At 48.7% G+C, this 20,211-nt stretch overlaps 1 protein-coding gene across 6 annotated transcripts in view; it reads right to left on the reverse strand.

Annotated features, from left to right (window-relative positions):
- The window catches only part of Tiam1 (T cell lymphoma invasion and metastasis 1), a 348,780-nt gene that overhangs the window by 281,474 nt on the left and 47,095 nt on the right, over positions 1-20,211 (reverse strand). The window contains exon 1 of one of the 6 annotated variants that reach the window (XM_021184677.2): positions 2,642-2,660. The exons of 4 other annotated variants lie outside the window; for them this stretch is intronic. The gene's annotated coding sequence lies outside the window, so the exon portion shown is untranslated. Of the gene's footprint in view, positions 1-2,311; positions 2,348-2,641; positions 2,661-20,211 lie in introns of those variants that run through there. One more of the 6 variants, XM_021184676.2, reaches the window with a different exon arrangement.

Below are 20,211 nucleotides of genomic sequence, written 5' to 3' on the forward strand. Positions count from 1 at the left end.
AAAAAGACTTCTGGGGAGTGGAGGTGTATGCCTTTAATTCCAGAACTTGGGGGGCAGAGGAAGGTGGATTTCTGTCTGAGTTCCAGGCCAGCCTGATTTACAGAGTGAGTTCCAGGATAGCCAGGACTACATACAGAAAATCTGTCTCAAAACAGAAACAAACAAAAAAAGACATAACAAACAAACAAAAATAAAGAGAAACAAAGTCAAAGATAAGCAAATGTTTTTTCTTCGCTCTATGGTTTCTCTCTAACTCTCTGGAGTAACTCCAATTGGGTTTCTTACTTCCTGCAAAGGCAGCCTCCTCAGTCATGCCCCAGTAACTTGCTTCACACACTCATCATAACAACACAGATGCAACTTTAGGTGGAGTCCTCTGGACCATTCCTTAGCTACCATCCATTTTCTACAGTTCCCAAAATAAAACCCATACCCAGCCGGGCAGTGGTGGCGCACGCCTTTAATCCCAGCACTCAGGAGGCAGAGGCAGGTGGATTTCTGAGTTCGAGGCCAGCCTGATCTACAGAGTGAGTTCCAGGACAGCCAGGGCTATACAGAGAAACCCTGTCTTGAAAAACAAAACAAAACAAAACAAAACAAACAAACAAACAAGCCATACCCAGCCACTCTCCCATGTTCTGTGCTTACAAAGATATGAAGACTACAAAAAGAATGACCAGCTATATCTCCGTCAAAAGCAGTCAGGTCTGCCAGAAGCCCAGGAAAGAGAAAAGAAAATTTCCAACCCATAAGCATGTCTAAGGACACACAGCCCAACATGACCACTTCTAGTTGGTACCACAAATTGGGGACTTCCGTTGGAATCTCAGGGGAACAACATCTACGTCCCTCAAGCACACAATGAAATTAATGAAATCTAGAAATGGCAAAGACTAAATAAATACCAAGAGCCAGCTGCTCAGTCATATTCAGAAGCTCACCTCTGCCCATTGAGAGAAGATGTGACTTTACTAGGGACACAGTGAACCAGCTATGACAGTCACTGTGCACTTCTGGGATTCCAAGCCTACAACTGTAGGAAATTCATTCGCAGAGACATGGTGAACCCATGTCGGAGAACAAGCAAAGCCCCGGAGTGAACACAGTAATGTGTGCAAGTGGATTTTGTGCTGTTCCGACCCACAGTGCACCACGCCATGTTAGAATGGGTGCTGCCATGACGTGAGGCAGACAGGCTCCAACTGGAGTTCTAGAGACCACACAGTTCCCAACTTGGGCCAGCAATAGCTTTTAATAGGCTTGAGGTTTCGCTCACTGGCAAAGCGTTTGCCTAGTGTGTCGGCCCCCTAGTCCTGTGAACAGTGCCACCAAAAAGGAACAACAAAACACTGCCCCCTTGGTTGAAAACAGTCTTCTTAGTTAAAATACGAAAACAATTGAGTCAAGAAAATTTAAAAGGGCCCATTGGACTTGCAAACTTTATATGCCCCAATATAGGGGAATGCCAGGGCCAAAAGAATGGGAATGGGTGGGTAGGGAAGTGGGGGGCGCTATGGGGGACTTTTGGGATAGCATTGGAAATGTAATTGAGGAAAATATGTAATAAAAATATATAAAAGAAAAGAAAATTTAAAAGTCTATAATACAATTTGTTTCCATGATTTTGTTTGGTTAAAACTGTACAAGTAGGGGGAGTGGGAGAATTCAGGTGGGAAGGGTGGCAGCAGGGATGGATAGACAGATGGACACATGGACAGATGGTTGGTAAGAGGTAGAAGTCTACTAATGTAGAGTTGTATAGACTTGTGATCCACTGTTATGGTTTTTAAATTTTTGTAGGCTAGTGTTGTCATGTTGAAAGTGAAGAGAAATTGCTACATGGGAATCCCTAGCAAACGGCCTTTTCACTCACACTGAGTCCACTACCATACTGAGACAAGATAAAAAGACAGAAATAAGATAAAAAGACAGAAATAATGGAGCCGAGAGAAGGAAGGGGGCCCATCATCCTGCACGGTGACAACACTGTCTCAAAGGCTGAACCAGGGTCAGTATTCCTCTCCCCAGGTTTAAGGCCTCAATGTTTATGCCCTTGAGCAGGCCCCATTCCTTATTCAGACACTGAGACTCTCAAAACTTTACAGCAAGGACACTGTGTGTCCCATGGGCCAGACTCCTACATTACCTTGTAACCTTGTTAAGTGTCTCCCACCCTCTAGGAATCACAACCCCCCCCCCCCCCCCCAAATCCTCTACATGACCATTGTAAAAACCCATCCTCGGCTATATCTCACTTCCTCCTGAATGCACCCTTCCCCTAACCGTCCTGCATAAGCCTGTACTAAAATACCTTTAATTCCGTCTCCAACTCTGCTGCCTAGCCAGCTTCTACTGAGTTCTTTTCATTATCAGAGTTCCAGATGTTGGTTTGTGAGTTGAGGTCCCTAAAACTCTTGGGGGAGGGGTTCTCAGGCTGACGAGGGCGACAGTGGGGAGCTGTGAATCCTCTATCCCAACTTTACCGCTGATGGAAAAGAAGGGACAGTGGAACAGTGTGTGGAAGGGTGACATCTTCCAGGAACTTCATCTCCTCATGCCCCGTGCCCGTGCAGATAAGCTCAGTATTTTGTCTGCCCGAATCACCGCTCCTCATAGGAGTTCACTGCTCAGACATGCAAACCTTGCAGATGTATGGACGGGCCATCCACGAAGCACTTGCTCCCTCTGTGAAGGGCTCCCCACTATTCGCAGGAAGTGCTCTATTTGCCTCTTGGATCTCTCAAGTGATGGCTATAGCTCCATGTGGTCACTGTCCATTCAGCTGCTCCCACTCAATCACCGGCTGACTCACACAGCAACTACTCATTTGGGCTCTTGGTACTTGGTATAGCTCTGGATTAAGCTGTGGTTTAGGCAGGACAAAAACTATTTGCCCCTGAAAGGTCAGCCTGGACATCGTGTCTTCTGTGCCAGGCGTGGCTACAGAGGAGATTTTAAAGGCTTAGCGCATCTCCAGTCCACTCACCGCTAGAGTGGACCGCAGCTTCCCATTAAGTCAGTTAACCTACATTTGTCACAAAGCAGTGCAGTGTGTCACTGACCCACTTTGTTTCACTTCTTTGCCAGTCAATGACATTCACATGTCACAATGGATTGCATTTTTAACTAAGGAATTAAATATATTTGCCCTGGATTTATTCAAGTGAGCTTGAAAGGCATTAGGATCCACCCGCGGGGTCTATTGCCTAAGCCACTGAAGTGGCTTGAAGCAAACCGCATTAGCTCTCTGTTCCAGAGACAGCCCAGTCCATTAAAGGGAGGCCTGGGATGAATGAGGAAGAGCACTCACAGGAAGCCAGTGCCCACACAGGACTGCTGTCACCATCCTCAGAAGGAAGGACAGGCGTCACGTCACCGTCGCGGTATAACACAAACCAAGTGGCTTCAACAAGATGGCTGATACCGCCAGCCAGCCTGAGGGGATTTACAGTACCTCAGAAGACAGAGCTCTAAGCATGGCCACTTTTCTAGATAAAGCCGACAGAGGTACGGAGAGCCACCCTAAATGTGTGTGGCACCGTTCTAAGGGAGTCTGTCCTGGACTACATAAAGACGGGTGTGCTGAGCGGCAGTGTCCACAGCTTCCTGGCTGCCCATGATACCTTGTGGCCCCTGCTACTCCTGCTGCCACAAACTTTTAACTGCGCCCTTAAGTTGCTTTTGACAAACATTTTGTTATAGCAACAAAACTGTTAGCATTTTATCTAAGATCACCCAGGTCTGCCAGACTCGCTATACAATGGGCTGCTCGCCCCCTCCTCACTCTCTTTCTCTCTTGTTCCTGCTCTGTCCTCTCACCCCTTCCCCCTCTCTCCCCATTGCCCTCCCCACAACTCTATGTGCTTATGGCCGGCCTCTACTCCTCTACTTCTCTGCCTTTCTCTGTCTCTACCTCCCTCTCAACTCCCTGAATAAACTCTAAACTACACCATCGTGTGGCTGGTCCCTCAGGGGGAAGGGATGCCTCAGCATGGGCCCTCAGAGACACCCCCTTACCTCATATCTGATTACACCTTCACTAAACATATTCCTCCTCTCTTTATCTCTTTATAAACACAACAGAAACTAATATAGAGGAGAAACTTGTTTTCAAACAGTCCTGGAAGCCAGAAATCCCGTGTCCAGTTACTGTCACGGTTGGTTTCTGGGGCAAGTCTTTCTTCTTGACTTGCAAGCGGTCACCTTGTCCCTCAGTCCTCCTATGCTTTCCTGTGCTCATACTTAACAGGCTTAAAGGCTGTGCCTGAGCCTTTAGAACACCATTCCCACTGCAACGAGCCCTATAGTTATGATTCTGCAAAGCCTAAATTTTCATGAAAAGACCCTATGTCCAAATACAGTCCAAATGGCCCCAGCACTGGCTAGGGACAGGGGTGAGAGAGGGAGGAGAACATGGCTTAGTCCATCATGAAAGGACTCCAGAGTACTCACCGGATGCTAATCCTAACTCATCGGACACTAGGAAGAAAAGGTGTTGGCTTTTGTTTTTTGGTTTTTTTTGTTTGTTTGTTTGTTTGTTTTCCATTCATGGGAAAGTTAATATGTGCAAGCTAAAAATCCTCGACTTCTGTTACAGGCTTCATTATAACCCCCAAAACTCACACTGCAAGTCCTAACTCCCTGCATGCCTCAGACTGTGGCCTTATTTGAAAATGGAGTTATTTTAGACATGATTAAAAGGAGGTCATGCTGGAGTCGGGTATGCACTAATGCAATACAACTGGTCCCTTATATAGAAGGGGATTTCGAACATGGGCACACGGGGGGGGGTGACATCTAAAGAAAAAGGGGGAACTTGAGGCAATGCATCTATAAACAAAGCAACGTTGCCAGCAAAGTACTAGAAGCTAAGAGGCACACAACAGATTCTCCCACAATGTCCTCAGAAAATACTAACCCTGGCCTGTGATACCAGATCTCTTAGGAATTTTAGACTCCACACGGTTCATTACTTTGTTTCTGCAGCCTGGGCTCACCTCCCCTGATACAGTTGCTAGCTCATTCTTTCCAGGGAAGAGGAACACTGTCCTGGTTGGCAATGTCAGGAAAAGATACAAAGTACATGCTGCCCTGCCCAGCCCAGCCCTGCCCTGTCTGGGGGAGCAGATTGACTGTCATTGAGCCTCATGTCCTCTCTGCCATGCTCCTAGGGCTGGCAGCCCTGCACATGGGGAGGCTGGCAGACAAGCCCATCTGGCTCTCACTTCTAAGTCCGTTCTCCAGCTAGCTTTACCATAATAATCTCAATATTTTGACCTCCATCTGTCTGAATTTTATGTTAAGTTCATCAGTTGGCTCTAAACTCTAGGAGGACAAGGAGGCAATTAATTATCACCAGTCAACCCCCTACAGTGGTCTTCATTCAAACAGTGTCACACGACACCCTACCCCCCCACACAAGACAGTCTATGCTACGGTGCTATGTGCTATGCTATGGTGGAAATGCATTCCCACAAACTTCAAATGTTCGGAACTCATTTCTCAAATTTGCATATGGATAATCCCTATATGTGATTCTTTGTGACGTAATTAGGACTTCAGAAGGTAAGACTCCCACAGTGCCAACCTATGCTCTTAAACTTCCCAACCTCCTGAACCAAGAACTGAAGAAACTTCTATTCTTTATAAATTACCTGGTGTCAGACATTTTGTTCTAACAACATAAAATACACTAAGACACCTGCCTATCCTCAAAGGCGTATTAACATGGAAAAACAGGAGTCCAACTGAGGTACCCTAAGCAGGAAATCCTTTATTCTTTCTATAAAGCCTGAGTCTGGGGAGAGAATCCTTAGTAAAGTGCTAGCATGCATAAAGTAAGGCCCTTCAGTCAATCTCCCAGAGTCTATATAGAGAAACAGGTGTGGGAGTGCAGGTGTGGGAGCACAGGTGCCAGAGCACAGGTGTGGGAGGGGACACAAGTGTGGGAGCACAAGTGTGGGAGTACAGGTGTGGGAGCACAGGTGTGGGAACACAGGTGTGGTAGTGCAGATGTGGGAGCGCAGGTGTGGAAGCACAGGTGTGGGAGCACAGGTGTGGAAGCACAGGTATGGGAGCACAGGTGTTGTAGTGCAGGTGTGGAAGCACAGGTGTGGAAGCACAGGTGTGGAAGCACAGGTGTGGGAGCACAGGTGTAGAAGCACAGGTGTGGAAGCACAGGTGTGGAAGCACAGGTGTGAGAGCACAGGTGTGGGAGGGGACACAAGTGTGGAAGCACAAGTGTGGAAGCACAGGTGTGGGAGCACAGGTGTGGTAGTGCAGGTGTGGAAGCGCAGGTGTGGTAGTGTAGGTGTGGGAGTACAGGTGTGGGAGCACAGGTGTGGTAGCACAGGTGTGGAGCACAGGTGAGGGAGTGCAGGTGTGGGCTCACTTATTTGCAATTCCAGGACCAGAGAAAAAGAAAGACAAGGATCCGTGGGCCAGTCAGACTAGCCCAGTACGTCATCTCCAGGTCCTAATGAGAGATCCTACCTTTAAAAGCAAGACAGATGGCTTCTGAGGATGACACTCAGGTTGACCTCTGGCCTCTACCTACACACACAAATGTGCACTTGCACACTTACACAATCCCCAAATGCACATACAAAAATAACAAACAAAGTCAATTACTTGAGGAAGAGGGGGAAGCGGTGTCTCAAGTAAACTTCTAAGAGGAAAAAGACCGATTCCTCACTGGTGACAACCATCAAGGCTACAGTAGACTTGGGCTTTCCAAACCAAATAAAGGACAGTCACACATGAAGGAAGCCAAGAGAAACAAGCTGACTGTGCTGGGGAGAAACTGAGTGTTGGAATAATTCAAGTGTGTCCTACCTGACCAGCGCCACTTCAGTGTGGCCAATATCTGTTGGTCTGGAGACGTCAGCAAGCTGTCAGTGAAGGGGAGGGCACAGTGGGACACACTGGACCCCACTCACACCATTTTCTTCTCCCACTCTTCTCCTCTTTCCTAGTACCAGCCAACAGTCTAGACTTGCTGGCCACAAACAGCATCATATGACTTCAGAGCTTGAGAAAACTAAGTGTTTTGAAAGGACCAGCTTCAGAAACCACCCTAAGACCACACCATGGGACAGAGGAAGCAGGGCTGGCGACTCAGTGGCTTACCTGACAAAGCAACAGAGGAGCTCAGCACATTGGTGACAGAACTTCCTTCCAGATCAACACAAGCTTCTACAGTTTGAGGTGAACTAGAACCAGCAAATGACAAGAGATATGGGAGACTGGTAGGGATGGGGTTCCAGGTGCTGTGTCTAACCAGCCTCAGAGCCAACACAGAGAGCTGCAAAGAAAACGCTTAGCTGGGCTGCATCTAGAAAAGAGGTTAATGGCTCACACGTGCTGGACTGAGGGATAAGTTATAGGAAACCAAATCCATTTCAAGGAGGCTTTTGGCTACTTGAAGAACACTCCCAGAAAAGGGGAGTTGCGGGGAAGGACCCTGTGTGTCCTGAAGACAAAGTTTAGAAATCAGGGTTGAAGAAACGGCAAAGTAATCTATCGTAAAGAAGAGAAATAGGGAAGACCCCGATGATCTGAGAGTATTCCGGAGCTCCTGAGTCAGCTGCTAAAGTCACTGAAAAGCGAAGTCAGAGATGTGCCCCACCCCCAAGTAGAAGCAGCTTCTCTGTGACATCATTTAATGCACTGGGAGGTGGTAGATCACACCTTTCATCTCAGTACTCGGGAGACAGAGGCAGGTGGTTCTCTGTGAGTTTGAGTCCAGTCTGGTCTACAAAGCAAGTTCCAGGGCAGCCAGGGATTCTGTTACATAGGGAAACCCTATCTCAAAAAAAAAAAGGATAAGGGTGGAGACTGCCCAGAGGTTAGGAGCAAATGCTGCTGCTGATGGCTTGAGTTCAGTCCCTAGTGCTCACAACTCACACTAGGAACCCAGCGACACAGGGCTCCTTCATCTCTGGCTCTGAGGACATTGTCCTCACATGCCACACACCTACACATGCACACATACACACACAACACACACACACGCCTATATATGCATACGTATGTGCAGTCACACACCTACACATGCATACACGTGTGTGCAAACACACATACCTACAAACACAAGCACACACAGCTACATATGCATACATATGTTCAGTCACACACCTACACATGCATACATATGTGCACATACACACACTTAAAATACAAAACATAAAACAATGGAGAAAGAGGTGCTATGACAAGCACACCCATGGCCCTCCCGGCTCAACATTAAATGTAACGCAGTCACTACTCCACCCTGAACCTCCCTCTCTTGGGGGCTCCGATTCTACTTACACTGCAAACCAGCTGTGGTCACAACAGACTGATAGCAAATTGGAGGGCTTTTCCATTTACTTACCAGCTGTCCAACTCTGGACACCAGCCCAGTGTGCCGCGAGCTCAGAAAGACTTAACGACAGGGGCGTAGGGTGGTAGGGTCTCCCTCAGAAGGCAAGGGCTCAGCCCCACCTCAGACATAAGCCACAAGGTGAGTGCAGCAGGTACCGTGCCTCTGTCTGCTGACCCAACTACAAGTCCAAGTGTAATCACAACCCTTCCTCGCGTTCAATCACTTTGCTACAACACCCACAGGAATCGGGAAAGCCATTCACTTACAGCCACAGGTTTACTATAAAGGCTCCAACTCAGGAATGGCCAGGGGACCTCCGTGCATGGGGTAGGGGGAAGGAGACGCAGGCTTTCTGACACATCGCCCTCCCTGCATCAACCCAGAACCTCCAGATCCCAATGTCCAATTGTCCAATGACCTTTCAGAGGTCCCGTATGAACAAGTCATCAGCCATTGTGACCAGCTCGATTTCCAGCCCCTGCCTCTCCCTGGAGGGGAGGATGGAGCCCAGAGTTTCAGCCTCTGAGCACATCTTGGTCTCTTTGGAGACTAGTCCCATCCAGGAGCCAATCAGTGCTGTGATTATAAAAAGATAAAAGGTATAGGAATAAGTTCTGTGGGGGGTGTGGTGTGGTGAGGTATGAGGGAAGGGGATGTCTCAGTGGGCCCATGCCGAGGCATCCCTTCCCCGTGGGAGACCAGCCACACGACAGTATAGCATAGACTAGAGTTTATTGAGGGCATGGGGAGGGGTGTTAAGAAAGTACTAGATGTAGAGAGAAAGGCAGAGAGAGTAGAGAAGTAGAGGCTGGCCATGACCACGTGGAGAGAAGGGGGAAGGGAACGGGGAGAGAGGGGTAACAAGGGGAAAGATACAAGAGAGAGAAGCAGGAGTAAGAGAGGGAAGAGGGGGCAAGGAATCCCTTTTATAGTGGGCCAGGCCTACCTGGCCGTTGCCAGGTAACTGTGGGGAGGAGCATACCTGGCTGTTGCCAGGTAACTGTGGGGGTGGGGTTTAGACAGAATACCAACAAACAGGCCAACCATCTCAATAGCATAGAAGACAAAGAACATTCTAGCAACACTAAGCCCAGGACCCAGGACAAAGGCCAAATCTGTATTGCTTATGACATGTATCTTGGGAAATTCTGTTTGTACACAGATCTGAAGATCTGACCTTCTTGTTGGCAGAGCAGCCTGGCACATTAAAATGCAGACCAGCCTATCTATGCTTTTGTCACAGGGGCTGCGCAAGCTTCCTTCGTTTGTGCACGGTAATGGTTTGGGTGGGAGAGGAAGGCATGGGAGCCATAAACACAACAGAAGGGTCGAGCAACACACAAGCTGACACCCGGGGACACTCCTGCCCGCCCACCCGCCACCCATGTGCATCTGGTGAAGGCAATGGCTCGATCTGCCAGTCCTCAACAAAACCAGAAGCGTCCCCACCCCACACTGAAAACATCGTGGGAGACCATGGCAGTGACCCAAGACTAAGACTCGTAGCAACTGCTAAATTATAATAACGATGATGAGTATCAGTAATTGAACAGGCCTAGGCTGGACACTATGGTTTATTATCACCACTAGGAAGATGAGGAAGATGGTAATGAAGCTGCCATGCCTGTCTCTCAGACGAAGACACAAAAGCACAGACACTAAGTGACGCACGCCGTGCCATGCCACTGCGGAATGACTGAGGACATGGTCTTGGGTCACGCTGTATGGTGCCAGCCTCCCACCCATCCCCTGACTTTGTTTAGAAAGGCATTCTTTTCTGTAGGCGAAAATCAATGGGACCTAAAGCAGCTGGCATAGTGTGCCCGCTAGGCTGGGATCAGACTCTCCCATCTTTGTTTCAGGAGGCCAGGGGCTCTGAAGCTCCAGGCCTGCAACTACACCCGCCACGCCAACCCACAAGACAGTGTGTAAAAGGCAGAGTGAGTGGGTCTGGTGCCAAGAAGCCAGAGCCAGTTTATTTCCATCCCAGTGTTAAGACAGCCGGCACCAGGTTGAGGCTGAGAAAGGCTCCTTCTAATTTAAACTTTATTTTCATACACATGTCACAGCTTCAACATGGTGAGCCTCGTGTCTCGCTCCGCGGATGTCTAAGAGGAGGGGGAGGAGCTTCTTCCACGGTCGGCCCCTCCCACTCACTCCAGAGCAACTGGAGAATCTGTAAGGCTGTGTTTCATAGCAGAGAGGAGTCTGGGAAACGTGGGGGAGGCTTAGAAAGAAAGGAGAAAGCAGTACTTCCTCCTGACTGGATCTGGTAACAGGGGTCTCAGAAACCAATAGGAGCAGAGACAGTGGTCCTGGTCCCATCTGGGGGGGGGGGGGTTGGGGGGGGGGGGGGGGGGGGGGGGGGGCACAGCTCATCAGGACTCCAAGCCATCTGAGGAAGCCTTGGGCAGCTCATGTTCCTGCAAGGTTACAATCAAAGCCACCCGCCAGGTGACGTGGGGGTCTCTGGAGATGACAAGGTCATAGAGAAGAGTCTTCATACAGGCACGCAGTGCCTTGTGAGAGACACCCCAGAGAACGCCCTCCCCACACAGGAAAAGACGGCAGCCTGTGCTGAAACAGGAACCAGTGCACGCACATCCCAGCCTCCAGAAACTGTGTGGCTCACAGGCTTCCAGCCTGTGTGCCGGCCTGTTCCTTCAGCCTAAGGTAGTGTGGGTATGAAGTGTTCCCCCAAAAGGCTCAAGTGTGGACACTGACACGGCTAAGAGGGGATTAGAATATGAACATGGGCGAGAACCTCGTTGCTGGACTGGAGGATGGATGAGTTTAGAGTTGGAAGGCTATTGGGAAACGGGGCCTGGTTGGAGGAGGTGGGCACTGGGGACGCACCTCTGCTTCCGGGCCATAGGGTGTGTCTTTCTGTCACATGCCTAACAGCAAAGGAGCCTCTGAGAGGTCTGAAACTGGGAGCCAGAGTAACGGTGCCCCCCTTTAAATGTCCATCAGGTGTTTTCTCAAAGCAGCAAAGAGCTGTCCAACACACAACCTAAGACACCCAGAAAAAACACTGCACCCCAGACACCTGTCACTTCACATCCTCCCCTCCACAAAGAGGCCACCAGACACAGGTGGTGCTCAGGAGTGAGTGTGGCGGACCATGTGTCCCCTGATGGCTGGATTAACCTCAGAGTCAGCACTGTGGGCAGCCTCCAAGCATGACATCCCTTCCCAGGTGAGGACCTGACCAAACAGAAGCTCCAACCACTATCAAAATAAATAAAGCAATGGAGGAACCTTTAAGGGCAGGACACAGTGGGCTCCAAAGCTCACCTACCACTTCCTAGACCAACCGCACAAGGCTCAGATGTTAAATCACACACCACCACCCCCCAACCTTCCACTCAGGGTCGGGAGCACAGCATGTCCTATAATCTCAGTCCTGTTCATTCAGTCCTGTTCATAGATTGTCTAGGGCCCTCGGTAGTCAGGAGCACCCTCTCATTCTAAGACTCCACGTTACAGCTTGAGTGGAAATCTAAACCTTTGTGTTTCCACAAAATCCATGCTGAACCCCTAACCCTCAAAACAATATTTAAAATGGGGCCTTTGTTAGATCAGGTGTGGTGGTGCATGCATGTAGTCTCAACATTCAGGAGGTAACAGGAGGAAGATGAGATCAAGGCAATTCTCAGCTCCATGGTGATACCAAGGCAAGACTGGGCCTTGTGAAATAAGCACACTCACGCGCTCATGCACTCATGCACACACTCACGCACACACGCCATCCTTCCCTGTCTCAAAGACTAGGGTCTTTGAGAAGTTGTATTAATCAGCTTTTGAATACTAACAACTTACTTGAGTCAGGCTATTTTATAAAGAAAAGAGGTTTATTTGAGGATCTAGAAATGCAAAGTCTAGCTAAGGGGGTCTTATCTAAGTGAAGGCTGCCTTGCTGCCAAAGGAGTTGGCATGGTTAAGAGATGGGAAGATGGTAAGAGATGGAAAGAAAGCACGCTCATGTGTGCATCTGCTCAGGAAGCCATCAAGATCATGCCATAGCTCCACCCACCTTATCCAGAAATGGCTCAAACTCTCTCCACTTAATACCATTAGCATATAATTTTAACAATTAGGCTACCGTGATACACAACGCCTTGGAGAGGCCTCTAACCATATCCAGAATGCTACAGAGATCAGGCCTCTCAGCTGTGAGGACTCAGAGCCCTGTAATTAGCATTCTGTGACCTCAACAGCATCTGGAGTCTCCTGGGAAAGGAGTCTGTCTCTGTGATGTACTTTCTAGACTGGGCTGATCATTTGGGGATTATCTTGATTATGTTGAGGCTGAAAGACTCACCCACTACTAGTGGTGACATTCTCTAGGAAGGGGACCCTGAATTGAATAAAAGATTGGAGAAACCCAAACCAAACCAAATCCTAGCATGTATGGAATAACTGTAACTGCAGAAGTAAGAAAACCAACAGCTTCAAGTTCCTACCTTCTTAATCCCCATGTGGTGATAGATCATGGTCATGAAGGGCGGGGCCTTCTGTAACTCTATCTGGTGTACCCCCATAGCCATAACATTCTCTTGGGGCCAGAGATGGTTCAGTGGTTAGGAACACAGTTGCTCTTCCAGAGGATTCAAGTTCAGTTCCCAGCCCCCACATCTGGTGGCTCACAAATGCCTGTAACTCTAGCTCCAAGGGATCTGACCCCCTCTTCTAGTTCCTACAGATACCTGCATATGCACACAAAGCATACGCGCGCGCACGCGCGCACACACACACACACACACACACAAATAAAAATTAAATCTTTTAAAAAAAAAAAAGCGAAACTGGAAAGCTGGTGGCTCAATAGTTAAGAGAGCATGATGCTCTGGCAGAGGACTGAGTTCCCAGCATCCAAATCAGATGGCATGCAACCACCTGGTACTCTAGCTCCAGGGGATCTGCTGCCCTTCTTCTGGACTTCAGAGGTCCCTGTATTTACATGTGCACATATCCACAAAACACACTGCACATTATTAAAAAGTAATCAAGTAATCGTTGCAGATATCCTAATGTTTCAGAAAGAATCACTAAGGTTAAGACATTATACTTTAAAAACAAAGGCTCAAAACACCCAAAAGTTACTACCAAGTAAGGCGAGGAATAAAATAACTTTACTTTGAAGATCACCAGTAGGCCCAGACCTACCCTTAAAAACAAACACACAAAAATCTAGATCTCTGATTTCTCTTAAAGCCATCCCTGAGCGTCCATCTGTCTTCTCATTTGTTCTTCAAGCTCACATCCTCAGGCTACGTAAGACTTGGAGGCTGGGGACAGCCCAGTTAGCAGAGCGCTTGATTAGCGCACACAAGGCCCTGGGTTTGATTCCCAGACGTGGTGGCACACACCTGTAATCCCAGTACTCCAGAGCTGAAGACAGTAGGCCCAACGTTCAGCCAGGCTGGAAGCCAGAAAGGGATACATGAGAACCTGTTGGTAGTGATGCTAATGATGACGATGACGACAATGACAATCACACACACACAGGCACACACGCACATACATATGTGACTGGATCCAACGTGACCATATGACCCAGCCAGAGTCAACAAATCAAGGCAAGAAGTAGGCTGAGCAATTTATGGAAAGAATGACCTTTGCAGACGAAAACAGGTAAACTGGGTAGAAATATTTGGGAAGGGGTCGGGCATCTACTTCAGTTCTCCAAATCCAGCTGCTATCCAGCACTTGACAGATACAAGCCCCAAGATAGGATGTTCTGAGGACAGTGGAAGGGAGAAAGGAAGAAGTGTCTGATGTCATCACTTATGTGTCAGTTGCTCAGCTGCTTAAAGCCCCCGAGGCTTTAAGGTATCCTTAGAGGAGCAACCAACCCACCATATCTGGGAGAAGTGGAGACTACAGGCTGGGGGATATAGCTCAGCTGTGTGCACAAATGCCTCAGTTGGAGCCGCACCATGGCATAAACCAGGAGTGCATGCCTGTTGCTTCGGCAACTCAAGAGGCAGAGGCAGGGCTGAAGTTCACAGTGATCCTCAGCTAGATGCAGCTCGGGATACTCGACACCCTATCTCAAAAGAGAAGAAGTATGCGCTAGCTGACTCTCACTTCTCAAAGTCCAGGATCTTCCAACATCTTAAAGATGGAAAGCGAAGGTGTCAGACTGTCTGCGGCGGATCCCTAGCAAGCAGGGAAAGGACAGGTGACTAAAACCTCGATGCTGGCCTCTTGCCACCACCAACCTGCTTCTCAGCTCTCCTCCTCCACACCCTCCTGTAACTCACCCAGAAGCCAGCTGAGCAACTCACCTGCTGGAATCAGACTTGAGCAGTAGGAAAGGGCAGCTGCTTTTTGGCCTCCAGAGAGCAGGAGTGGAGGAGGGGCTATGATACCCACCTCTTTTTAACCCTTCAAAGACCATCAACTGATAAAGGCCATCCCAAAATCAGACTTTTAAGAAAAATCAGTCAATGGCTCTATGTGACTTTGCATATTTTTTTTAATCATCTAAGCCCATTTTCCCCCAAGAAATAGCAGTGGGTGGATGTCTTTGTTGGGGTTCCTCTTGCTGTGATAAAACACCATGACCAAAAGCAACTTGGGGGAGGAAAAGGTTTATTTCAGCTTATAACTCTCAGGTCACGCTCTGTCCCTGAAGAAAGTCGGGGCAGGAATATAGAAAGTGGATATGAAGCAAAAGCAATGGAAGAGTGTTGTTCACTGTCTTATTAATCCGTGGCTTGCTCCGCCTGCTTTCTTACACAACTCAGGACCATCTGCCAAAGATGGCACCGCCCACAGGGGACGGGCCCCTGCCACACCAAGTCATATGTGGTTCTCAAGGATACCTTAGACAGATGAGTTAGGAACTGCTCAACAGTCTTGACTGTAGGCCAGTCTTATGGAGGCCTTTTCCCTGTTCCTCTTCCTGAATGACTCTAGCTTGTGTCACTTGGCATAAAACTAGCCAACACAGGAGGGGCACAGGCAGTAGAGAAGGCAGTACATAAGTCAGTTGTTAGACACAGGATTCACATGAGGCTCTCCACTCACAAAAGCTGATGTCAACAAATGACAGTAGAAAATGACTGTGCTGTGTGTACACTAGGTTTGGGGGCTGTTTGCTTGCTTGGCTGTGTTTTTGTTTTCGAGACCAACTAGGTCTCTCCCCAAAGCCAACCCTGAACTCCCTCTATAGTCAAAAAATAACTTGGAATTTCTGACCCTCCAGGTTCCACTTCCCAAATCCAGGAATCACAGGTGAAAGCCACCGTGCAGGTTTTAGTATTGTGTTAGAGGCTGAACCAAAGGCCTTGCGCATGCTGGGCAAGCACCCTACCAACTCAGCTACGAAGGTCAGTCTTCAAGAACTAACTGCTCTGCCAGGCATGGCAGTTCACTCCTGTAATCACAAAAGCAAGAGGTAGAAACAGAGACTCGCTAAACTGGATGAGGCTTCTTCTTGCGGGCAGGACTGGATCCAATCCGTTCTCAGAGTTAATTCAAGCTCTGCACACACACCAGGGGACACTTGCAGGGCTTCTCTTCCTGACCCTTCTTTCCTGAGTGACCCGTCTAAGCAGAGAAACTAGACCCCAAAGAGCAAGAAAGCCTCCCGCTCTCAGTGAAGAAACACCAGAATCAACATCAGAAAAGTACAGATGTTCAGAGCACCCCAGAAAGCCAGGCTGGGAAGAACCTTAGGGCTTGCCGATAAGAGGCCAAGTACTTCTCCACCTCTGATCCAGCAAGGGCAAAGTCATTATATATTATACACTGACATTAACCGAGTATAAACCCACATAAACCAGTGATGCAGGGGGAAAATGTAAGCACAGCACAATGTGCTCAGAGGTGCTATAGGAGGGGACAACAGACAGAAGCACTCAGGCAGCCAAGGACCAAGACACTGCCAAAGTACTCAGAAGTAGGTCTGTGTGTCTGTGTGTGTGCGTCGTCTGTGTGTGTGTGCGCGCGCACACGCGCGCATATATATAAATGTGGTGTGTGAGGATAAATGTGTCAGGTGCAGATGTGTGGGGGAATATATTTATATACATGGAGAAAAAAATTACAATACAAATAGAGAAAATGTAAACACCGATAGACTCAGCAGATAGTATATGTCTTATTCAATACCACAGGCTCAGTAATTTATGGAGAACAGAGTCTATCTCTCATAATTCTGGAAACTGTGGCATAAGGCCAAGATGAAGACACTAGAATATTCAGTGTTCTGCATCTCCCATAGCAAAGAACTTGATGCCCCTGGCATGGCTGGATACAGAAGAGCAAACAGGCTAGTGCTCTGAGCTCGACCCCACTCCCCAGACACACACCTTCATGAGCTACCCACCCTGTAAAACCCCACAGCCATCACAGGGGCAGCTGGAGTGAGGATTTGGGTTTCTTTAAAAACAGAAACAGAAGAACGTTTTCCTTCTAACCTCAGGTGTGGGAAGCGGGGCTTCAGACTTCCCACGGCAGCTGATTATGATTTGCGGAGTGACGCAGATAATTTCTGTGAGTGTGTGATGTTTGGAATTCTGGGGACTTTTCAGAGGACATATAAGTGGTAAAGCCCCGACAGTGGGAGCTAGTTGGCCCGTTAGTGGTTGGATGCTCTTGGTGGTGGATGGTGGCAGCTGGTTGTGGTTTGTTGAATAGTCAGGTGCAAAGGGACAATTCTGAAGACAAAAATCAATCTTGCCCCATGGAACTTGATGCCCCTAGCCAGCGGGAAGCACTCACCCCTTTTCCCTCTATCCTTTTTTCTCTCCTGCCTAGTGTTAGGGGGTTGAGAGGGCAGAAGAAGGAAACAAATCCATGATGTCGTCAAAAGTCCAGCTACTGGCGGAACCTGAAGGAGGAGACACTCGAAACCTCAGCAACATCCAGAGCTTCTGTACCATCCTTGTGCCTCGTCTCTAAGTTTGAAATGATGACAAACCCAAGGCCTGTGAGCATGGAGTGATCTGTGCTCTGGGAGGATCTCTAAACAGGGCTGGGAAGATAGCTTGCTTAGTGAAGCGCTTTCACTGCATACGTGAGGAGGACCCAAGTTCAGTCCTCAGAGCCTGGTTAACAGAGCCAGGCATGGTGATAAAGCCTTGGAATCCCACTGCGGGGGAGTAGACAGGAGGATCCTTAGCAGTCACTAGACGACAGCCTAATCTATTTGGCAGTTGCAGGCTAGCAAGAGATCCTCTTAATCCTGATAATTTGAGTCGATCCCGGGAGGCAATATCGAGTACAGAAAGAACTGATTCCCACAAATTGTCTTGACCTACACACACACACACACACACACACACACGATGTATCCCTTTCATAAAACACACAAGTGGTGGACAAAAGGATACTGAGAGCTGACTTCTGGTCTCCAGAACTTATGTGCACACATGTAAGTCACAGGAATTGACCCCAGGGTAACGGAGCAGTTGAGTAACAGTGTAAAGGAGAGACCTTCTTTTATATGTTTTTAATTTTAACCCATGTGACCGTATTGCCTCCTCCACAGAAACTGTAATGAAATATAGCGCATTTGGGGGTCGCTTCAACCAGAGAAACAGAAGAAGCAGGATAAAAGCCACCTAGTGGGGTGTTGCCCACAGGTGACCCCATCACTGTTTAGAAAGGATTCATTCCACACAGGCAAAGCTTGGCTTGGGAAGGCATGTCCTATCAAGTTTCTGCATAACTGGATAGAATTCACTCATAAAATAAATTATGTCATTTCCTTACAGCAGATGACTCCCCGTAGCCTCGTTCTCCAAACAGAATCTTGTTTCTAAGACTTAATCAGGTGACTCCTGGTTCATCCATCCTCCACACCTGTGCTGGGAGTGCAGGAGTTTGAGGGTTGCTGGAAACCCCTTCTCCTCCTCCTTGGTACAGGCTGAACAACGACAGCACCCAGCACCGACCTCCCCAGGAGCTGCCACCACCTTGAAGAGTCTAACCCACAAGCCACTCCCTACAGCATCACTGAAGAGAGAGTGAATTAAGTCTAAGCCGTATTTCAAAGAGTGCTCGAGGGTCATCAAAGGCGAGCCTGGCGCCTGACATACAGCAGTTCAGAATCGCGTGTGCTGCAGAGGGCATTGTGCTGCCCGCCCCAAAGCTCCTTGCTGAGCTTCATGGGCACAACACCTGACTGACCCTGTGTGACAACAAACCTGTGCATGAAGAGTAAGTGGCATAGACTCATCTAACATGTGCAAGGTGCTTGGTGCAATCTCCTGCACAAGACAGACAGACAGACAGACAGACAAGATGCTGCTGCCTTGAGAATCCAGACAGAGAGGTGGAAAGTTCATCTGGCTTTCCAGTTGACAGAGCACCAGGCAGGGCACCCTAAGCATCTTTCTGCACGTGTTTCTGCCTCTCCCCATCTCTCTGTACACCTGCCCCCTCTCTCGCTCCCTCTGCCCTCCCCTCCCAAACCCCACTGTTACTCTGAGTGCCACCACCATGGCTCCATTCCCAGCCTCCAGTGTTTTCTAGAATGTTCCCCCGGGCATGCCGTGTATAGTATGCCTAAAAGCTGCCGTAAGCACCAGGTATCAGGTGTTTCTGTTTGAAGGGAGGCAAGCAGATAATGAAAGGGCAAGCAGACGGAAGAGGGTCTGTCACCCCTAGAACTTCCAAATCATCTATGTAGCAAAGTACACAGAAACCTGTCTGTCACAGGACAATGCCTGGACAGGCCCGGCAGAGAGCATGTGGCCCAGCTAGGGACACAAACATCAGTAACAGAGATGGGCTGACTCACCCCATCTCCCTGCGGCTTATCTGCTGTGGACAAAGGACAGGAAATAGAGGGTGGCATGCGGGAGATCCCCTCACCAAGGATGAACAGCAGCAAAGAGGAAAAGGAAAAACAGTCACAAGAAACCTGGACTTCAGGCCAGCTCTCCACAAAACTGGGCCAGTCACTTAACTTCGGAGACCCAACTTCTCACCCATGGAACCCACCTGAGGAGGTCAAAGTTGAAAGTGCCTAACACAACCCCTTCTGAACATCAGCCCCTTAGCCTAGAAGGCCACGCCCCTCCACTAATTTGCATCACACTCAGAACATAGAGTAGGGGATAGAGGACACAGCTCAGTGGCTAAAAGGACTTGTTGCTCCTGCAGAGGACCTGAGTTTGGTTCCCAGCACCCACATGGTGGCTCACAACCATATGTTACTCCAGCTCTAGGGGAGCTGATGCCCTCTCATGAACTCCATGGGCACTAGGCATGCACGTGATGTACAGACATACATGTAGGCAAAACACTCATAAAATAATGTCTTTTTAAAAAAACAAAACACTGAATTTACTTTTTAAAAAATCTGTTAGGAGTTGAACTATGTCCCAAAGTTTAGTGTACTGAAGCACTTTTTTTATTTTACGTGTGTGTGTGTGTGTGTCCATGTGAATGAGTATTCACACTTGTGTGTGGGAGCCACAGAATAACATCAGCTGTCTTCAGTGATCACCGCTCTCTATCAGCCAGCACACCTGTCCCAGTGTCGCCTGGAGAGCCAGTCCAACCTCTCGAGCTCCACCTAGTCAACTATATCCCCGGCTAACAACCACCAACCACCCTCCTAGAATGTGAGCTGGTCTGAAAAGAGTCTGGGGAGAGAATCAGGCAGGGAGGCTTGGGCTGGAGTGGGCAGGGTCCTCAGCTCCCACTGGACCAGGAGAACAAGGAGAAACAGCACACAGAGGACGACATCTGTGTGGGGAAGGGGAGATGGACTGACGCAGTTCATCGAGGGCTGCAAGGAGCATAAGAAGAGTCCTGCAGAGCCCAAGAATGAACCAGCCCAGCTACCACTGGGACACTGGCCCATCCAGCTTTCACACGGT

Source organism: Mus caroli, chromosome 16 (assembly GCF_900094665.2).
Source record: "Mus caroli chromosome 16, CAROLI_EIJ_v1.1, whole genome shotgun sequence".
NCBI lineage: Eukaryota > Metazoa > Chordata > Mammalia > Rodentia > Muridae > Mus > Mus caroli.